The sequence below is a fragment of the Rhodnius prolixus genome, unplaced genomic scaffold, assembly GCF_049639745.1.
Source record: "Rhodnius prolixus isolate KJV_2025 unplaced genomic scaffold, Rpr scaffold_5, whole genome shotgun sequence".
NCBI classification, from domain to species: Eukaryota; Metazoa; Arthropoda; class Insecta; order Hemiptera; family Reduviidae; genus Rhodnius; species Rhodnius prolixus.
The window spans coordinates 41,899,564-41,921,848 of NW_027411624.1; the positions used below are offsets into that span (position 1 = coordinate 41,899,564).

Below are 22,285 nucleotides of genomic sequence, written 5' to 3' on the forward strand. Positions count from 1 at the left end.
GTATTCGTATGAAATTTTGTTCTCTTGTACACTTTGTTTTTCTCAATTATAAACTATAGTTATTTTGTGCACAGATCTATAAATGTAGAAGATATAAAGGGTTGAAAATTTTTTGGGTCATGAAATTCTGTAAAATTATAGTCGTTCTATATCTCCCACCGTGAACCACGTATTCGTATGAAATTTTGTTCTTCTGTACACATTGTTTTTCTCAATTATAAACTATAGTTATTTTGTGCACAGATCTATAAATGTAGAAGATATAAAGGGTTCAAAATTTTTTGGGTCATGAAATTCTGTAAAATTATGGCCGTTCTATATCTCCCACCGTGAACAACGTATTCGTATGAAATTTTGTTCTCTTGTACACTTTGTTTTTCTCAATTATAAACTATAGTTATTTTGTGCACAGATCTATAAATGTAGAAGATATAAAGGGTTGAAAATTTTTTGGGTCATGAAATTCTGTAAAATTATGGCCGTTCTATATCTCCCATCGTGAACAACGTATTCGTATGAAATTTTGTTCTCTTGTACACTTTGTTTTTCTCAATTATAAACTATAGTTATTTTGTGCACAGATCTATAAATGTAGAAGATATAAAGGGTTGAAAATTTTTTGGGTCATGAAATTCTGTAAAATTATAGCCGTTCTATATCTCCCATCGTGAACAACGTATTCGTATGAAATTTTGTTCTCTTGTACACTTTGTTTTTCTCAATTATAAACTATAGTTATTTTGTGCACAGATCTATAAATGTAGAAGATATAAAGGGTTGATAATTTTTTGGGTCATGAAATTCTGTAAAATTATGGCCGTTCTATATCTCCCACCATGAACCACGTATTCGTATGAAATTTTGTTCTCTTGTACACTTTGTTTTTCTCAATTATAAACTATAGTTATTTTGTGCACAGATCTAAAAATGTAGAAGATATAAAGGGTTGAAAATTTTTTGGGTCATGAAATTCTGTAAAATTATGGCCGTTTTATATCTCCCAACGTGAACAACGTATTCGTATGAAATTTTGTTCTCTTGTACACTTTGTTTTTCTCAATTATAAACTATAGTTATTTTGTGCACAGATCTATAAATGTAGAAGATATAAAGGGTTGAAAATTTTTTGGGTCATGAAATTCTGTAAAATTATGGCCGTTCTATATCTCCCATCGTGAACAACGTATTCGTATGAAATTTTGTTCTCTTGTACACTTTGTTTTTCTCAATTATAAACTATAGTTATTTTGTGCACAGATCTATAAATGTAGAAGATATAAAGGGTTGGAAATTTTTTGGGTCATGAAATTCTGTAAAATTATGGCCGTTCTATATCTCCCATCGTGAACAACGTATTCGTATGAAATTTTGTTCTCTTGTACACTTTGTTTTTCTCAATTATAAACTATAGTTATTTTTCGCACAGATCTATAAATGTAGAAGATATAAAGTGTGTAAAATTTTTTGCGTCATGAAATTCTGTAAAATTATAGTCGTTCTATATCTCCCACCGTGAACAACGTATTCGTATGAAATTTTGTTCTCTTGTACACTTTGTTTTTCTCAATTATAAACTATAGTTATTTTGTGCACAGATCTATAAATGTAGAAGATATAAAGGGTTGAAAATTTTTTGGGTCATGAAATTCTGTAAAATTATGGCCGTTTTATATCTCCCAACGTGAACAACGTATTCGTATGAAATTTTGTTCTCTTGTACACTTTGTTTTTCTCAATTATAAACTATAGTTATTTTGTGCACAGATCTATAAATGTAGAAGATATAAAGGGTTGAAAATTTTTTGGGTCATGAAATTCTGTAAAACCACGTATTGGTATGGAATTTTGTTCTCTTATACACTTTGTTTTTCTCAATTATAAACTATAGTTATTTTGTGCACAGACCTAAATAGGCAGAAGATATAAAGGAATGAAATTTTTTTGGTTCATGAAATTCTGTAAAATTATGGCCGTTCTATATCTCCCATCGTGAACAACGTATTCGTATGAAATTTTGTTCTCTTGTACACTTTGTTTTTCTCAATTATAAACTATAGTTATTTTGTGCACAGATCTATAAATGTAGAAGATATAAAGGGTTGAAATTTTTTTGGGTCATGAAATTCTGTAAAATTATGGCCGTTCTATATCTCCCATCGGGAACAACGTATTCGTATGAAATTTTGTTCTCTTGTACACTTTGTTTTTCTCAATTATAAACTATAGTTATTTTGGGCACAGATCTATAAATGTAGAAGATATAAAGGGTTGAAAATTTTTTGGGTCATGAAATTCTGTAAAATTATGGCCGTTCTATATCTCCCACCGTCAACCACGTATTCGTATGAAATTTTGTTCTCTTGTACACTTTGTTTTTCTCAATTATAAACTATAGTTATTTTGTGCACAGATCTATAAATGTAGAAGATATAAAGGGTTGAAAATTTTTTGGGTCATGAAATTCTGTAAAATTATGGCCGTTTTATATCTCCCAACGTGAACAACGTATTCGTATGAAATTTTGTTCTCTTGTACACTTTGTTTTTCTCAATTATAAACTATAGTTATTTTGTGCACAGATCTATAAATGTAGAAGATATAAAGGGTTGAAAATTTTTTGGGTCATGAAATTCTGTAAAACCACGTATTGGTATGGAATTTTGTTCTCTTATACACTTTGTTTTTCTCAATTATAAACTATAGTTATTTTGTGCACAGACCTAAATAGGTAGAAGATATAAAGGAATGAAATTTTTTTGGGTCATGAAATTCTGTAAAATTATGGCCGTTCTATATCTCCCACCGTGAATCACGTATTCGTATGAAATTTTGTTCTCTTGTACACTTTGTTTTTCTCAATTATAAACTATAGTTATTTTGTGCACAGACCTAAATAGGTAGAAGATATAAAGGAATGAATTTTTTGGGTCATGAAATTCTGTAAAATTATGGCCGTTCTATATCTCCCACCGTGAATCACGTATTCGTATGAAATTTTGTTCTCTTGTACACTTTGTTTTTCTCAATTATAAACTATAGTTATTTTGTGCGCAGATCTATAAATGTGGAAGATATAAAGGGTTGAAAATTTTTTGGGTCATGAAATTCTGTAAAATTATGGCCGTTCTATATCTCCCACCGTAAACCACGTATTCGTATGAAATTTTGTTCTCTTGTACACTTTGTTTTTCTCAATTATAAACTATAGTTATATTGTGCACAGATCTATAAATGTAGAAGATATAAAGGGTTGAAAATTTTTTGGGTCATGAAATACTGTAAAATTATGGCCGTCCTTTATCTCCCACCGTGAACCACGTATTCGTATGAAATTTTGTTCTTTTGTACACTTTGTTTTTCTCAATTACAAACTATAGTTATTTTGTGCACAGATCTATAAATGTGGAAGATATAAAGAGTTGAAAATTTTTTGGGTCATGAAATTCTGTAAAATTATGGCCGTTCTATATCTCCCACCGTGAACCAGGTATTCGTATGAAATTTTGTTCTTTTGTACACTTTGTTTTTCTCAATTATAAACTATAGTTATTTTGTGCACAGATCTACAAATGTATAAGATATAAAGGGTGTAAAATTTTTTGGGTCATGAAATTCTGTAAAATTATGGCCGTTCTATATCTCCCACCGTGAACAACGTATTCGTATGAAGTTTTGTTCTCTTGTACACTTTGTTTTTCTCAATTATAAACTATAGTTATTTTTCGCACAGATCTATAAATGTAGAAGATATAACGGGTTGAAAATTTTTTGGGTCATGAAATTCTGTAAAATTATGGCCGTTGTATATCTCCCACCGTGAACCAGGTATTCGTATGAAATTTTGTTCTTTTGTACACTTTGTTTTTCTCAATTATAAACTATAGTTATTTTGTGCACAGATTTACAAATGTAGAAGATATAAAGGGTTGAAAATTTTTTGGGTCATGAAATTGTGTTAAATTATGGCCGTTCTATATCTCCCATCGTGAACCACGTATTCGTATGAAATTTTGTTCTTTTGTACACTTTGTTTTTCTCAATTATAAACTATAGTTATTTTGTGCACAGATCTATAAATGTAGAAGATGTAAAGGGTTGAAAATTTTTTGGGTCATGAAATTCTGTAAAATTATGGCCGTTTTATATCTCCCACCGTGAACCACGTATTCGTATGAAATTTTGTTCTCTTGTACACTTTGTTTTTCTCAATTATAAACTATAGTTATTTTGTGCACAGATCTATAAATGTAGAAGATATAAAGGGTTGAAAATTTTTTGGTCATGAAATTTAGTAAAATATTAGCCGTTTTATATCTCCTACTGTGAACCACGTATTGATATGGAATTTTGTTCTCTTTTACACTTTGTTTTTCTCAATTATAAACTATAGTTATTTTGTGCACAGATCTATAAATGTAGAAGATATAAAGGGTTGAAAATTTTTTGGGTCATGAAATTTAGTAAAATAATGGCCGTTCTATATCTCCCACCGTGAACCACGTATTCGTATGAAATTTTGTTCTTTTGTACACTTTGTTTTTCTCAATTACAAACTATAGTTATTTTGTGCACAGATCTATAAATGTAGAAGATATAAAGAGTTGAAAATTTTTTGGGTCATGAAATTCTGTAAAATTATGGCCGTTCTATATCTCCCACCGTGAACAACGTATTCGTATGAAATTTGGTTCTTTTGTACACTTTGTTTTTCTCAATTACAAACTATAGTTATTTTGTGCACAGATCTATAAATGTAGCAGATATAAAGAGTTGAAAATTCTTTGGGTCATGAAATTCTGTAAAATTATGGCCGTTCTATATCTCCCACCGTGAACCAGGTATTCGTATGAAATTTTGTTCTTTTGTACACTTTGTTTTTCTCAATTATAAACTATAGTTATTTTGTGCACAGATCTATAAATGTAGAAGATATAAAGGGTTGGAAATTTTTTGGGTCATGAAATTCTGTAAAATTATGGCCGTTCTATATCTCCCATCGTGAACAACGTATTCGTATGAAATTTTGTTCTCTTGTACACTTTGTTTTTCTCAATTATAAACTATAGTTATTTTGTGCACAGATCTATAAATGTAGAAGATATAAAGGGTTGAAAATTTTTTGGGTCATGAAATTCTGTAAAATTATAGTCGTTCTATATCTCCCACCGTGAACCACGTATTCGTATGAAATTTTGTTCTTCTGTACACATTGTTTTTCTCAATTATAAACTATAGTTATTTTGTGCACAGATCTATAAATGTAGAAGATATAAAGGGTTAAAAATTTTTTGGGTCATGAAATTCTGTAAAATTATGGCCGTTCTATATCTCCCACCGTGAACAACGTATTCGTATGAAATTTTGTTCTCTTGTACACTTTGTTTTTCTCAATTATAAACTATAGTTATTTTGTGCACAGATCTATAAATGTAGAAGATATAAAGGGTTGAAAATTTTTTGGGTCATGAAATTCTGTAAAATTATGGCCGTTCTATATCTCCCATCGTGAACAACGTATTCGTATGAAATTTTGTTCTCTTGTACACTTTGTTTTTCTCAATTATAAACTATAGTTATTTTGTGCACAGATCTATAAATGTAGAAGATATAAAGGGTTGAAAATTTTTTGGGTCATGAAATTCTGTAAAATTATAGCCGTTCTATATCTCCCATCGTGAACAACGTATTCGTATGAAATTTTGTTCTCTTGTACACTTTGTTTTTCTCAATTATAAACTATAGTTATTTTGTGCACAGATCTATAAATGTAGAAGATATAAAGGGTCGATAATTTTTTGGGTCATGAAATTCTGTAAAATTATGGCCGTTCTATATCTCCCTACATGAACCACGTATTCGTATGAAATTTTGTTCTCTTGTACACTTTGTTTTTCTCAATTATAAACTATAGTTATATTGTGCACAGATCTATAAATGTAGAAGATATAAAGGGTTGAAAATTTTTTGCGTCATGAAATTCTGTAAAATTATGGCCGTCCTATATCTCCCACCGTGAACCACGTATTCGTATGAAATTTTGTTCTTTTGTACACTTTGTTTTTCTCAATTACAAACTATAGTTATTTTGTGCACAGATCTATAAATGTAGAAGATATAAAGAGTTGAAAATTTTTTGGGTCATGAAATTCTGTAAAATTATGGCCGTTCTATATCTCCCACCGTGAACAACGTATTCGTATGAAATTTTGTTTTCTTGTACACTTTGTTTTTCTCAATTATTAACTATAGTTATTTTGTGCACAGATCTATAAATGTAGAAGATATAAAGGGTTGAAAATTTTTTGGGTCATGAAATTCTGTTAAATTATGGCCGTTCTATATCTCCCACCGTGAACAACGTATTCGTATGAAATTTTGTTCTATTGTACACTTTGTTTTTCTCAATTATAAACTATAGTTATTTTTCGCACAGATCTATAAATGTAGAAGATATAAAGTGTGTAAAATTTTTTGCGTCATGAAATTCTGTAAAATTATGGCCGTTTTATACCTCCCACCGTGAACAACGTATTCGTATGAAATTTTGTTCTCTTGTACACTTTGTTTTTCTCAATTATAAACTATAGTTATTTTGTGCACAGACCTAAATAGGTAGAAGATATAAAGGAATGAAATTTTTTTGGGTCATGAAATTCTGTAAAATTATGGCCGTTCTATATCTCCCACCGTGAATCACGTATTCGTATGAAATTTTGTTCTCTTGTACACTTTGTTTTTCTCAATTATAAACTATAGTTATTTTGTGCACAGACCTAAATAGGTAGAAGATATAAAGGAATGAATTTTTTGGGTCATGAAATTCTGTAAAATTATGGCCGTTCTATATCTCCCACCGTGAATCACGTATTCGTATGAAATTTTGTTCTCTTGTACACTTTGTTTTTCTCAATTATAAACTATAGTTATATTGTGCACAGATCTATAAATGTAGAAGATATAAAGGGTTGAAAATTTTTTGGGTCATGAAATTCTGTAAAACCACGTATTGGTATGGAATTTTGTTCCCTTATACACTTTGTTTTTCTCAATTATAAACTATAGTTATTTTGTGCACAGACCTAAATAGGTAGAAGATATAAAGGAATGAAATTTTTTTGGGTCATGAAATTCTGTAAAATTATGGCCGTTCTATATCTCCCACCGTGAATTACGTATTCGTATGAAATTTTGTTCTCTTATACACTTTGTTTTTCTCAATTATTAACTATAGTTATTTTGTGCACAGATCTATAAATGTAGAAGATATAAAGGGTTGAAAATTTTTTGGGTCATGAAATTCTGTAAAATTATGGCCGTTCTATATCTCCCACCGTGAACAACGTATTCGTATGAAATTTTGTTCTCTTGTACACTTTGTTTTTCTCAATTATAAACTATAGTTATTTTTCGCACAGATCTATAAATGTAGAAGATATAAAGGGTTGAAAATTTTTTGGGTCATGAAATTCTGTAAAATTATGGCTGTTCTATATCTCCCACCGTGAACCACGTATTCGTATGAAATTTTGTTCTCTTGTACACTTTGTTTTTCTCAATTATAAACTATAGTTATTTTTCGCACAGATCTATAAATGTAGAAGATATAAATGGTTGAAAATTTTTTGGGTCATGAAATTCTGTAAAATTATGGCCGTCCTATATCTCCCACCGTGAACCACGTATTCGTTTGAAATTTTGTTCTTTTGTACACTTTGTTTTTCTCAATTACAAACTATAGTTATTTTGTGCACAGATCTATATATGTAGAAGATATAAAGGGTTGAAAATTTTTTGGGTCATGAAATTCTGTAAAATTATGGCCGTTCTATATCTCTCACCGTGAACAACGTATTCGTACGAAATTTTGTTCTCTTGTACACTTTGTTTTTCTCAATTATAAACTATAGTTGTTTTGTGCACAGATCTATAAATGTAGAAGATATAAAGGGTTGAAAATTTTTTGGTCATGAAATTTAGTAAAATATTAGCCGTTTTATATCTCCCACCGTGAACCACGTAGTCGTATGGAATTTTGTTCTCAGGTAAACTTTGTTTTTCTCAATTATAAACTATAGTTATTTTGTGCACAAATCTAAAAATGTAGAAGATATAAAGGGTTGAAATTTTTTTGGGCCCTGAAATTCTGTAAAATTATGGCCGTTCTATATCTCCCATCGTGAACCACGTATTCGTATGAAATTTTGTTCTTTTGTACACTTTGTTTTTCTCAATTATAAACTATAGTTATTTTGTGCACAGATCTATAAATGTAGAAGATGTAAAGGGTTGAAAATTTTTTGGGTCATGAAATTCTGTAAAATTATGGCCGTTTTATATCTCCCACCGTGAACCACGTATTCGTATGAAATTTTGTTCTCTTGTACACTTTGTTTTTCTCAATTATAAACTATAGTTATTTTGTGCACAGATCTATAAATGTAGAAGATATAAAGGGTTGAAAATTTTTTGGTCATGAAATTTAGTAAAATATTAGCCGTTTTATATCTCCTACTGTGAACCACGTATTGATATGGAATTTTGTTCTCTTTTACACTTTGTTTTTCTCAATTATAAACTATAGTTATTTTCTGCACAGATCTTTAATTTTAGAAGATATAATGCAGTGGTTCTTAACCGGTGTTCCGCGAATATGGTCCAAATGTTCCGCGAAATTTCAATTTTAAATGTATTGAAATTTAGAAACTTAGGAAAGATACGAAAACAAAAAATTATTCTTTTTTTTTAATTTGAATTTAATTTTAAGTTCTTGCTAAATACCGAATTTCAAATTATTTAATGTTAGTTTTCCGTGAGAAAAATATTTACATATAATTGTCTTCCGCGTCTATGAAAAGGTTAAGAACCACTGCTCTAGGCCTTGGATTTTATTTAATGTTTAATATGAGAATTTTATTTCAAAGTATGTTTGGCGGTTATAGGCTAGACCCGCAATGCTAAGATGTATTGTTGGCTTAGTGGGTTCGATTCCCGGTCTCTAGGCCTTGGATTTTATTTAATGGTTAATATGAGAAATTCACAGTAAAGTATGTTTGCTAGTTGCCTCCGTCCACGACACCTAATTGGTAGTTGGACTTAAAGCCCGCCTGAAAAATTTGTATTTGGCTCAACTATACGTAGTTGAAAGTGATTTTTTTTTTATATAATATATATCCGATTGGGACTGGTAATTAAATTTAAATTTTATGTTTCATTTAATATTTTAACTATAAATAAAGAACAGTAGATTTAATGGGCTTTTAAAAGTTAGTAAAAAGCTGTTTTAAAAACTTTACAGTAGTAGAACATGTTTAGATTTAACAGTCGTGTTTCAAGTATTATGAAGACCTACGGGACGCTAGAGAGAGAGTTGCATGTTTTTGCCAAATCATCTGTATACAAGCGGCCAAACATATAACTATATTAAGACCTACTCATGTCTAAAATAAATATCTCTTAAATTTTATTTTGAATTTATAATTAGCTGTATAATGAAAGAGAGGTAGTATTTTTTTTTTTTGTTTTTTTAAATTAATTTTGTTTATCCCGAGGGACAAGTAGATGGGAACAAAAAATATAAAGAATTATTGTGTCACCTGAACATATTGCATAAGGTGTTTACCTTTTTTTTGGCGGCCGATAGGACAAATTTAGGAGGGACCTTGTGTTGGCCAGAGGCTTGCAAATTGATTTTGTCAACTCCTTTAAATATTACGTCAGTTTACCACCACCTACCACCACTTCCACCAGTTATTTAATAACAAAATAAACAAAGAAGTATCATGCACTTACAAAAACAACAGCATCCTTAGAAGACTGAAGATCTTTCATCTCCAATAAAATCCACTTGACTTCACTACTAACTGAGCATTACACGATCGTAATCTCTATAGCAAAATGTTCATCAGAGATATCAGTGTTTCCAAGTTTGCCTGGGGATTGGCTAAAGACAAATATTTTTGCAAAAAAAAAAAATCAACTATCTCAGCGGAGCCCTATGCGTACGGCGGTGTTAGGGCAGCCAGTGAAATGTTGTGGTAATATTGTTCGGCTGAGATAACCGCAGGGATGCCAAAATGGTAATAATTGAATGTCTGAAAAATTCCCCGATTTTAAAGACAAGTAGTTATTAACCTTTAGAACGATTACTTAATAACAGTTCCACTCAAATTCGTTTGTTTAAAATTTTGCCAATGAAAATAAATTTTATTTAAGGTGGGGTTCTTTTGACGTCACACTGTTACCTGATATAATAGTCTTTACTGTACTCTATTTTTTCCTAACTTTAAACGATTTGAATAATCCATGAGAATTAGAGAATTCTTTTGAGATTTAAAAGTAAAAATATTTCAAGTCAAAAGTTATTGAGCTAGAGAGCAGCGTATCACAACCTTTTTTTGGCTCGCGTACCACTTGGTAGTTAGTACATGATGCTAAATTGTACCACTTCGAAGAAATGTTTCTATTTCGTGAAATTTGTTATTCCCGAGTGTGTTATTTTACTATTATTATCATCTTTATTTGTATGGAGATACCAATGTACCTGTTACAAAGGAGTTAAGTTCATGTTCACTTTATAAACTTTATAAAGTGTAAGATCATAGTTTTAAAACTTTTTTTAAATAATTAAAAATTGCGTACATATTTTTCTCTTCAAGATTATTAATTAATTTACAAAGATCTTCTTTAAGATTATTATATTTGTGCCCAAATTTCTTTTAAGCATTCAACTACCTCTGTAAGTACTAATTAAATTTAATGTTGCTTGGATAGAGCTTACTCATTACAATCAAGTCTCTTTAAGCAGATTTTTACACAGTTATAATTTAAGTTCTGTCACATGATAGTTCTATTAAATTTTCTTTATCTTTTATTGGATAATAATGTAGCTTTTCCTAAATTTTCTTTATAGAAGGGAGTTTGAAATCCAATTAACATTTGTGTTTTCGGGTTTTGGGATATAATAATATTTTCTCGTATGTCTTGAGACAGACTAACCTTATTACTGTACATATTAACAACTTTACTGTATAATATTATTAATTAAAATAATTATTATAAATTATAGGAAAAAAAGGTTTCTATGATATTTTTATGCTTTATTTTTTTATGTCCTTCGATTATTTTTCGCGTACCACCAACCAGCAACTTGCGTACCACCAGTAGTTGGGAAACGCTGATCTAGAGTGTATTGTTGCGTAGAGTGATTTTAGGGTAGTATTAGTAAAGGGATATTACTGGTGCTGTTTGTCTAATTAGGCTGGGATGCAGGTCAAAGACGATAAGTTTCCTTAAGGAAGTGGCTAATCTACTTCTCCCTACAGAAATCGTATTCAGAAAAAAAAAGGTTTAAAACATCATTAAGTCGCCTAGCCATAAAAACCAAGAATGGAACAAGGATAGCAATTACCCAGCAGAATAGGATGGACTACTATGTTACAGGCTGGCACTTAGTAACTAAGCCAGGAATGGCGAACCTTTTTGAGACGTGGGTCAAATTTTGTTCATTTTTTTTTTTTTAGTACCAGCTCTTGGGTCACTAATGTCCATTTGCACAAGAGTTAAGTTTAAAAATTTTAAACTGAATATATTCAAAACTAAATATCTTTAAAATTTAGTTGGGCTTAACGGGGTAAAACGGGACGAAACAAGTGGCTATGGAAGTCCTCTTTTTACAAACATAACCTGAACAAAACCTGAACAAAAGTGTGTTTTATCTGAAGAAAAATCTAAATATGGTTATTTGCTTTGGGTTGTCGATTTTTTTAACAAACAAAATATGAGTAAAATTATACATTTTTCTGCAACCATGTAGGGAAGTTCTCATTACTCAATTAAAATCAGCTGTGTAATGCCCAACTTCCCACACTAGTGGGGGGAAATTCCCATTAGTGTCACTTTCCGCACTAGTGTGTGGAAAAACTTTATTGTGCTTCCTTGATATAAGAAGTTTTGTTATTAACATAAATATTTTCTGTAAAACTTTAAAAAGCTTATTTAACGTAACTAAATAATTAAAAAACGAATATTAAAAAATAAAATAAAAATTGAAAGGAATATAGAAATAAAAATAATACTTTAATAAATAATTAGATATTTTTAATTATAACAGTTAAAAAGGTTATAGTGTTACCTTATAGAAATTTAAAATGGATTCTAGTGATTCCTGTTTAGAAAACACTCCTCCATCAATAAAAGAAACAGCAGAAAATGTAATAAGTAATGTAAATACGTAAGTAATGTAAATAATTGTAATATAACAATAAATGTTTATAATAAATAAATTACTTTTTGTAGACTGTAAAAATGAAATTTTTAATTTTATTAGTTAATAAATGGTTGCAGAAAAAATATAATATTTAACTCTAGTGTTAAGTATTTTCCTCACACTCGGCAATTTGCACTTGCACTCGCTTCGCTTCGCTCGCTCGTGCGTGCAAACCCTGCCTCGCGTGAGGAAAAGTACTACTTTCCACACTTGTTAAATAAATATTTATTTGATATTTTTGTAAACACTTTTGCTTTATTTCTCAAATACTACGAAAGCATTTGTCGTCATTTGCGTTTTTAGAACTGTAATGATCCAAACTAAAGGTTATAGATAGCATTTAAATTGTGCTTTTGTGTCCAATGCGTGATTGAAAAAAAAATACAGATAGAATATAAATTATCCACCACAATTAGAAAATCCAAATCAACCCGCGTAAACAAACAAATGATTGCCTAGCAATTGACCGAAAGTGTCAGGGGTCGTAAAAAGTCAGTCGGAGATCTCTCAATGATGGGAGACTATTCAGGACTTGAACGTAATAACGGAAGTAACAGAAGAAATTCTGGGTGGAAGGAGACTAGCTACTTCCGGCTTAAAACATGGTAAAAATTAATTTAAATCCATTGGCAAAAGTGAAAACAACACCTTATAATTTTGTATTAAACAATTCCAAAAATTTGGCTGATCAATCAACAACGGTCATTGCGCTGAAATCTCTGTTCGAACTAGGCTAACCTGTACACACTATTAGAGAAATAACAAAAAAACATTATGATAATATTGGTAAGAACTATAAACTATACAGTTCATTCATAAAAACAAACCACTAATCTTATTTCTACAGCTTAAAATAATATATAAAGCTCAATTGAATTGTAAAAGAAATTCTATGACGCAATCTAGCAATTCAAGACTTGGGGAGTTTTATAAATGATAACGCACGTTCCATTATTGAAATTATGAAAATTTATTCAGTTTAAAAGTCTTGCCAAACTGTGTTACCTTTTATTTAGATCACGTTCGGTGAATAAGTACTTCATCCGCCCCCTCCACACCACCGGCAATCTTAAAATAGAGAAAATTAAAAAAAATCTGGTGAGAAATAGATTCACAACTTTCTCTTCCTGCAAATTAGTAAGCAACAACAAAAAAATTCATTGGATTTTACCCAACTAGGAATTTTAGTAACATATTTTTATGCAACAATATTATACAGGGTGATCCATTTAAAACGCACCAATCGCTAATAACATTTTAGGAAAGCAGAATTTCGGAAAAACCCACGAAGTAAACTATATGTTTTTTTTTTGGTTTAGTTTTTAAATTTTCCAGCCGCCATGCTGTATCTTTATTTTTGGCAGAGTTACGACTAAAAACCTGATTGGGATTTCATAAGGACCACTTGTTTTGACAATGATTATGAAAACTACATAAGTGTGAAAAATGACGTTAACCCTGTTTTGTTATCCCAAATATTTGTTGAAATATTTAAGATCAAAGTTACAATTTTTCCTATTTGTTAACAGTTTTCAGTATTAATTTTCCACCAGAAATATATGTTTTGGGAGGAGGTCCTATGGCTGCGAAAAATGTTGTTGGTGACGCAAATAACAATAATAATAATAATTGAAGATTTTAAAACATGTAGTGTAATGTAATGGTTGTGGGTGAATCAGGGATAAATTGGTTTTATCATCAAATAAAAGCAATCATCACATCATTTTAATGCACCCCAGTATGCAAGACTTCTTGACCTATGATTACGATAAGAAATCTGCCGCTTCGTTTCCCTTATGTACCTGAATGACCAGGTATAGGTTTAGGATATTTGATTACTGATCAGAAATTTGGGGAGGATCTAGGTATATTCGCATTGGAGGCTCAGGTCTTTCCGCGCGTTTTTAGGGCCAGACAACCTAATTTTAACATAATAATGTATCATTGGATAAAATGCCCAAAGAAATAGCGAGATCAATGGAGATGTTAAGCAAGAATTCGTAAGAGGAAATATGGAAAAGGAAGTTGTGGTGTCATGGACATTCACAGGAAGATGCTCCCCAGTAGATGGCCCCTCCCCCTTAGAAACAAGACAATATAAAGGTTTGAGGCTAGAAATCTTACTGAATCTGTAGCTTTGGTGAGCAATTTTGTCTTTATGTTAACTCAAAGAAGTGAAAGTTTAGGAATTAAGTGAAACCAAGATATTCGCGAACTAAATAACCTACATTTTTTTTTAAAAAAATTTAAACTCCTTGAGAATTTATTATTTTAAATTTTCTTATGGCTACAAGTGCCCATATATAGGTGCGCAATAAGGAAGATAATGGAGGATAACACACACACACACACACACAAAAAAGTGACATTTATTCATTGGAGGGGGCAAAAATGAATACTAACTATAGCTAACATTAACGGAAGCGCGACTAATGCAAGTAATATTGGTTTTTAAACAACTTCCGTCTATCAGTGAACAACCTTGGAATTATCACTATTAGCTTTCGTGCTGGCTAACAAAAAATAATATCTTGTCACTGCCATTAGCATCTAATATACGTATCTTTACTTATTAACAAAGGAAGCTGTGCCAAATTATAAAACCAATTATTATTACAGATTGAAATATTAATAATAGAATTCACCATTGACTGAAATAGTTTAGCACAGAGGTAAATATGTTTTTATTAACACAAAAAGTGGATATTTTGAAAACTGTTTCTAATTCATGAATATTCTACAAACAGGGAATATTTTTACCAACATTATGCAGTTTGTAAACAGAATATCATTTTAAAATGTAATCTTAAAAGACAGCTTATCTCAATCGCTTTCTGAGGACTGCTTTAAAATTACTTTTTTAAAAAGATAAATTGTAAAATAAAAAAGGTATTCTAGTGGTATTAGGTACCGAGATATGGAAGGTTTAATTTTGGATGTTTATGATTGAGTTTACAAACTGTTTCAAATTTCAAACTTTGATATCTCTTTTGATTTCTTTATCGATTTGTAGAGAAACATCAGATGTGTAACTGGATTAAATTATACTAGTTTTGTAGTCATAGTTGATGAAATATAGAAGGCTAAAATTTAGTTGTTTTCAAATTCGATCTAATTTCAATCGATTATATCTCTGTTCGTAATGTATAGATTTTACTTAATTCTTTATCGAATTGTAGAGAAAAGTTAGCTCTATCAATGGTATTAATTGCGATATTCTAGTGGAATTAGCTACCGAGATATGGAAGGTTTAATTTTGGTTGTTTATGATTGAGTTTACAAACTGTTTTAAATTTCAAACTTTGATATCTCTTTTCGTATTTATCAGATTTCAATGATTTCTATATCGAATTGTAGAGAAACATCAGATGTGTAACTGGATTAAATTATACTAGTTTTGTAGTCATAGTTGATGAAATATAGAAGGCTAAAATTTAGTTGTTTTCAAATTCGATCTAATTTCAATCGATTATATCTCTGTTCGTAATGTATAGATTTTACTTAATTCTTTATCGAATTGTAGAGAAAAGTTAGCTCTATCAATGGTATTAATTGCGATATTCTAGTGGAATTAGCTACCGAGATATGGAAGGTTTAATTTTGGTTGTTTATGATTGAGTTTACAAACTGTTTCAAATTTCAAACTTTGATATCTCTTTTCGTATTTATCAGATTTCAATGATTTCTATATCGAATTGTAGAGAAACATCAGATGTGTAACTGGATTAAATTATACTAGTTTTGTAGTCATAGTTGATGAAATATAGAAGGCTAAAATTTAGTTGTTTTCAAATTCGATCTAATTTCAATCGATTATATCTCTGTTCGTAATGTATAGATTTTACTTAATTCTTTATCGAATTGTAGAGAAAAGTTAGCTCTATCAATGGTATTAATTGCGATATTCTAGTGGAATTAGCTACCGAGATATGGAAGGTTTAATTTTGGTTGTTTATGATTGAGTTTACAAACTGTTTTAAATTTCAAACTTTGATATCTCTTTTCGTATTTATCAGATTTCAATGATTTCTATATCGAATTGTAGAGAAACATCAGATGTGTAACTGGATTAAATTATACTAGTTTTGTAGTCATAGTTGATGAAATATAGAAGGCTAAAATTTAGTTGTTTTCAAATTCGATCTAATTTCAATCGATTATATCTCTGTTCGTAATGTATAGATTTTACTTAATTCTTTATCGAATTGTAGAGAAAAGTTAGCTCTATCAATGGTATTAATTGCGATATTCTAGTGGAATTAGCTACCGAGATATGGAAGGTTTAATTTTGGTTGTTTATGATTGAGTTTACAAACTGTTTTAAATTTCAAACTTTGATATCTCTTTTCGTATTTATCAGATTTCAATGATTTCTATATCGAATTGTAGAGAAACATCAGATGTGTAACTGGATTAAATTATACTAGTTTTGTAGTCATAGTTGATGAAATATAGAAGGCTAAAATTTAGTTGTTTTCAAATTCGATCTAATTTCAATCGATTATATCTCTGTTCGTAATGTATAGATTTTACTTAATTCTTTATCGAATTGTAGAGAAAAGTTAGCTCTATCAATGGTATTAATTGCGATATTCTAGTGGAATTAGCTACCGAGATATGGAAGGTTTAATTTTGGTTGTTTATGATTGAGTTTACAAACTGTTTCAAATTTCAAACTTTGATATCTCTTTTCGTATTTATCAGATTTCAATGATTTCTATATCGAATTGTAGAGAAACATCAGATGTGTAACTGGATTAAATTATACTAGTTTTGTAGTCATAGTTGATGAAATATAGAAGGCTAAAATTTAGTTGTTTTCAAATTCGATCTAATTTCAATCGATTATATCTCTGTTCGTAATGTATAGATTTTACTTAATTCTTTATCGAATTGTAGAGAAAAGTTAGCTCTATCAATGGTATTAATTGCGATATTCTAGTGGAATTAGCTACCGAGATATGGAAGGTTTAATTTTGGTTGTTTATGATTGAGTTTACAAACTGTTTTAAATTTCAAACTTTGATATCTCTTTTCGTATTTATCAGATTTCAATGATTTCTATATCGAATTGTAGAGAAACATCAGATGTGTAACTGGATTAAATTATACTAGTTTTGTAGTCATAGTTGATGAAATATAGAAGGCTAAAATTTAGTTGTTTTCAAATTCGATCTAATTTCAATCGATTATATCTCTGTTCGTAATGTATAGATTTTACTTAATTCTTTATCGAATTGTAGAGAAAAGTTAGCTCTATCAATGGTATTAATTGCGATATTCTAGTGGAATTAGCTACCGAGATATGGAAGGTTTAATTTTGGTTGTTTATGATTGAGTTTACAAACTGTTTTAAATTTCAAACTTTGATATCTCTTTTCGTATTTATCAGATTTCAATGATTTCTATATCGAATTGTAGAGAAACATCAGATGTGTAACTGGATTAAATTATACTAGTTTTGTAGTCATAGTTGATGAAATATAGAAGGCTAAAATTTAGTTGTTTTCAAATTCGATCTAATTTCAATCGATTATATCTCTGTTCGTAATGTATAGATTTCACTTAATTCTTTATCGAATTGTAGAGAAAAGTTAGCTCTATCAATGGGATTAATTGCGATATTCTAGTGGAATAAGCTACCGCGATATGGAAGGTTAAATTTTGGATGTTTTCGATTGAGTTTACAAACTCATTCAAATTTCAAACGTTTATATCTTTTTTCATATTTATCAGATTTCAATGATTTCTTTATCGATTTGTAGAGAAACAGTAGATGTATGACTGGTATAAATTATTATAGTTTTGTAGTCATCGTTACTGAAATAGTACACGAGGTAAAATTTTAGATGTTTTCAAATTCGATTAAATTTCAATCGTTTATATCACCGAAATGTAAAGATACGTTTTATCTATAAACGACATGAATTGCATTTTTCTACCTGTAAAAGTAACAGAGATATGGAAGGTTAATGTTTCGATGTGTTCCATCTCAGTTTTGAAATTCGTTCCAAATTCATACGTTTATAGCTCTTGTCCCTCTTGCCAGAATTTAATGATATCTTTACCGGATTGTAGAGAATAAGTTAACTCTATAAATGGTATCAATTGCGTTACTCTAGTTTAAATATTTGTTGTGATACAGGAGGTTAAATTTTTAAGGTTTTCGTATTCGTTCAAAACTTCAAACACTTGTATCTCTTTTCGTAATAATGAGATATCAATGAATTCTTCACCGAAATGTAAAGAAACGTATTCTCTATAGCTGATATAAATTGCATTTTCCTACCTGTAAAATTAAAAGAGATATGGAAGGGTAAATTTTCTTCGTGTTCAATCTAAGTTTTGAAATTCGTTCAAAATTCAAACGTTTATATCTCTTTTACTTTTATTCGGAATTTAATTAAATCTTTACCGAATTGTAGAGAATATTAACTCTATAAATGGTATTAATTGCCGTACTCTAGTTTTAATATTTGTTGTGATATAGAAGGTTAAATTTTTAAGGTTTTCGTATTCGTTCAAAATAAGTATTAGCTACCGAGATATTGAAGGATAAATTTTGGATGTTTTCGATTGAGGTTACAAACTCATTCAAATTTCAAACGTTTATATCTCTTTTCGTATTTATCAGATTTCAATGATTTCTACATCGAATTGTAAAGAAACATTAGATGTATAACTGTTATTAATTATAATAATTCAGTAGTCATAGATGAAGAGAAATAGAAGGTTAAATTTTAGATGTTTTCAAATTCCATCAAATTTTAATCGTTCATATTTCTATTCGCATTGTTTAGATTTCAATGAATTCTTTATTGAATTATAGAGAAATGGTAGCTCTATCACTGGTATTAATTGCGATATTTCAGTGGTACTAGGTACCGAGATATGGAGGGTTAAATTTTGGTCGTTTTCGATTAAGTTTACAAACTCATTCAAATTTGAAACGTTTATATCTCTTTTCGTATTTGTTAGATTTCAATGATTTTTATATCGAATTTTAGAGAAACGTTTGCTCCTAAATTGTATAAAAGTAATGTTCTAGCGATAATAGTTAATAAGGTATAGATGGTTGAGTTTTAAATAAACGATTATACTGTTGTCGGTCTCGACGCTGATTATAGTTATGTTAAGTATTTTAGTTACCTTAAATACCCTCTAAAACCTCAATTTTGTATGGCTCCTTTTAAGCTATTATTATTTAACTTATAATGGTCTGTGACACATAAAAGGCAAGAATTTTGTAGAAGCTTAAACTTAAGTTGTTGCACCACGCATTTATCATTGAGCTCTACAATTTAGTCTGATTTTTCTCTTGACAATTCCATGTTTAAAATGAACAAGACAAAAGCCGAAAGTCCGTGATTCCGGTTTTTACTAGCTGGTAATTGGCTGGGAATAAAATTGTCTGTAAATTCACATAAAGTACTTGGTGATGCTACCTGATTTGAATAATGGGACGGCCATATTAATCTATGTCTTTACGAAGTAACTTACTTATCTTTAATAGAGGCAATCAATTTTTCTTTCACTCGCACGCATTTTTTTGCTCTCTATTTTTCCACACGAACATAATATATTGGATAGCATTTTCTAATTTTCTTTATGGACGAAAGAAAAAAACTATTTGAAACTTACGTAATATTTAGAATGGTAAAATTATTCATGTAAGTACGATAAACAAGACGTGAGATCTAGGTCTGAGAGCACTATTTGGAACAATGCCTTTAACTATGCAGCGGTAACATCGTTGTGGAAATATTAGTTTTCTTTTTAGGTGGAAAAGAAAATTACTGGAATATCAGTTTATGAGGTAATACTAATGACGTAACGGCCTGAGTACCTAAAATAACCAATAGAACACATGACTTTTTCTTACGATAACTTAATTAATAACACGTTAATGCATTTTTTTTTTCTAACGTTTATATCTCTTTTCGTATTTATCAGATTTCAATGATTTCTATATCGATTTGTAGAGAAACATTAGATGTATAACTGGTATAAATTATAATAGTCTTGTAATCATAGTTGATGAGATATAGAAGGTTAAATTTTAGTTGTTTTTAAATTCGATCTAATTTCAATCGATTATATCTCTGTCCGTATTGTTTAGATTTTAATGAATTTTTAACCGAATTGTAGAGAAAAGATAGCTCTATCACTGGTATTAATTGCGATATTCTAGTTGCATTAGGTACCGAGATATGGAAGGTTAAATTTTGGAAGTTTATATCTCTTTTCGTATTTATCAGGTTTCAATGATTTCTGTATCGAATTGTAGAGAAACATTAGACGTATAACTGGTATAAATTTTAATAGTTTTGTTATAATAGTTGATGAGATATAGGAGATTAAATTTTTTTTGTTTTGAAATACGTTCAAATTTCAATCGATTATATCTCTATCCGTATTGTTTAGATTTTAATGAATTTTTAACCGAATTGTAGAGAAAAGATAGCTCTATCACTGGTATTAATTGCGATATTCTAGTTGTATAATTTTTGTAGAAAGGAATTTATTAAAATATATTTAAAATAAAAAGAAAAAAAAAAATTTATATATTTATTCTGGATAAGTCCAGCAAATATGGCGATTACGTTATGGGGTGGAACAATTTGTACCATCGAATAAATAATAAATTTGGACCTGCAGACAACATTGCAATAAATGTAACGGAAAATATATTTATCCAAACTGGCCTAAACGAGCGCGCATGCCCGCCGTCTTGGAATGGAATTGTTACATTAGGGTAATGGAGCCGACGTAATCTAGGACAGTTGAGGTAAGGGAAACTCTAGCAGAATTGTCCGAGTTGGAATTCATGCAAACCTGGAGCTTTATATATGTATATATATATTCACAAATAGCTTCTTTATTCCGTGGTAATGATGATGCTGATGATGTGATGAAGCCGGCCTGATTTTTATGGATAAAAATAAGCAGAAAACTGATGATAAAAATATATTTTAAGACTGCGATTTCCAGAGGTCTAACTTTTATTTATTTTACAAGTCTATATACTATGGTAAGACTTATATGTACGAAGTTTATATAAAAGATGAAAGGGTCCAAGAAATCGCCCTAAAGTGCATGTACATAGTTCTAGTATACAACACTACGAGACATGAGTAGAATGAATAACGATTAGTCCAATGATGGAAGCCGGTTAGTTCCACGATAATGGCTTCGCTTTAACAGCAGCCAGCCTAAGAGAATCCATAGTGTTGAGGTGGATCGATTATGGCCACCACCGTTTTTAATCTACAATAAAAAAAGGTAACAACAACAAGAACAATTTTTGAAAGTATCATTTTTGCACATTTTTGGCCTCGTTTTTCTCGAAAACTTATTAATCTAAGTTATTTCGAAAAAAAATTACAGTTATAAAGGAGGATTTGCCCTATATTATAAAGAAAATTTGGAATTTTTATCTTTTATAGAAAAAGAGAAAAAAATTGTCAAAGTTGGGTGTTTTTCAACGTTACAGCTTTTTCTGTGCAGTTTTTTTTAACGCTCTCAACCCTTATACAAAACTGACCTACCCGGGACAGTTAAAATAATGAAGTGCTTTTAACTTAATGAAGAAATTATATTATAAACAATAACCCTTTAAAGATAATTTTACAATATAAGGGAGTTATTTGTATCATATAACATTATGAAGGTTATCAAATAATGGCATTATTAATAATAATATCTCCTTAACAAAAACTTACAGTTTAAAATGTTAAGTATAAGGGTTGATTAAACGCCAAAAGGTACACAAATCAGCAAGTACCCATCATTTCATTTATACTTCATTGATATGATTTAAGTAATTTTACTGCATTAACTTTTCCTTCACATTTTTAGAATTTATTAGATGTCACAGACCCTTATGCTGGCCATTTTCATCTACAAAATATTTGTTCTAGACTGTAGATTGTAATATCTATTTATCTATAATAATCAAACTATTAATTACAGGTTAAAAAGAAAAAAAAAATTAGGCTAAAGATTTCAAAAACTTTTTTA

The 22,285-nt window shown here is 29.8% G+C and overlaps 1 protein-coding gene and 1 long non-coding RNA gene across 2 annotated transcripts in view; one reads left to right on the forward strand and one right to left on the reverse strand.

The window, feature by feature from the left end:
* The window catches only part of LOC141458368 (uncharacterized), a 486,109-nt gene that overhangs the window by 34,817 nt on the left and 429,007 nt on the right, over nucleotides 1-22,285 (reverse strand). The window lies entirely within an intron of this gene.
* Nucleotides 10,383-22,285, forward strand: part of LOC141458372 (uncharacterized) — a 131,958-nt gene continuing 120,055 nt past the window's right edge. The window contains exon 1 of the long non-coding RNA XR_012460906.1: nucleotides 10,383-10,735. This is a non-coding gene — a long non-coding RNA (uncharacterized lncRNA). The remainder of the gene's footprint in view (nucleotides 10,736-22,285) is intronic.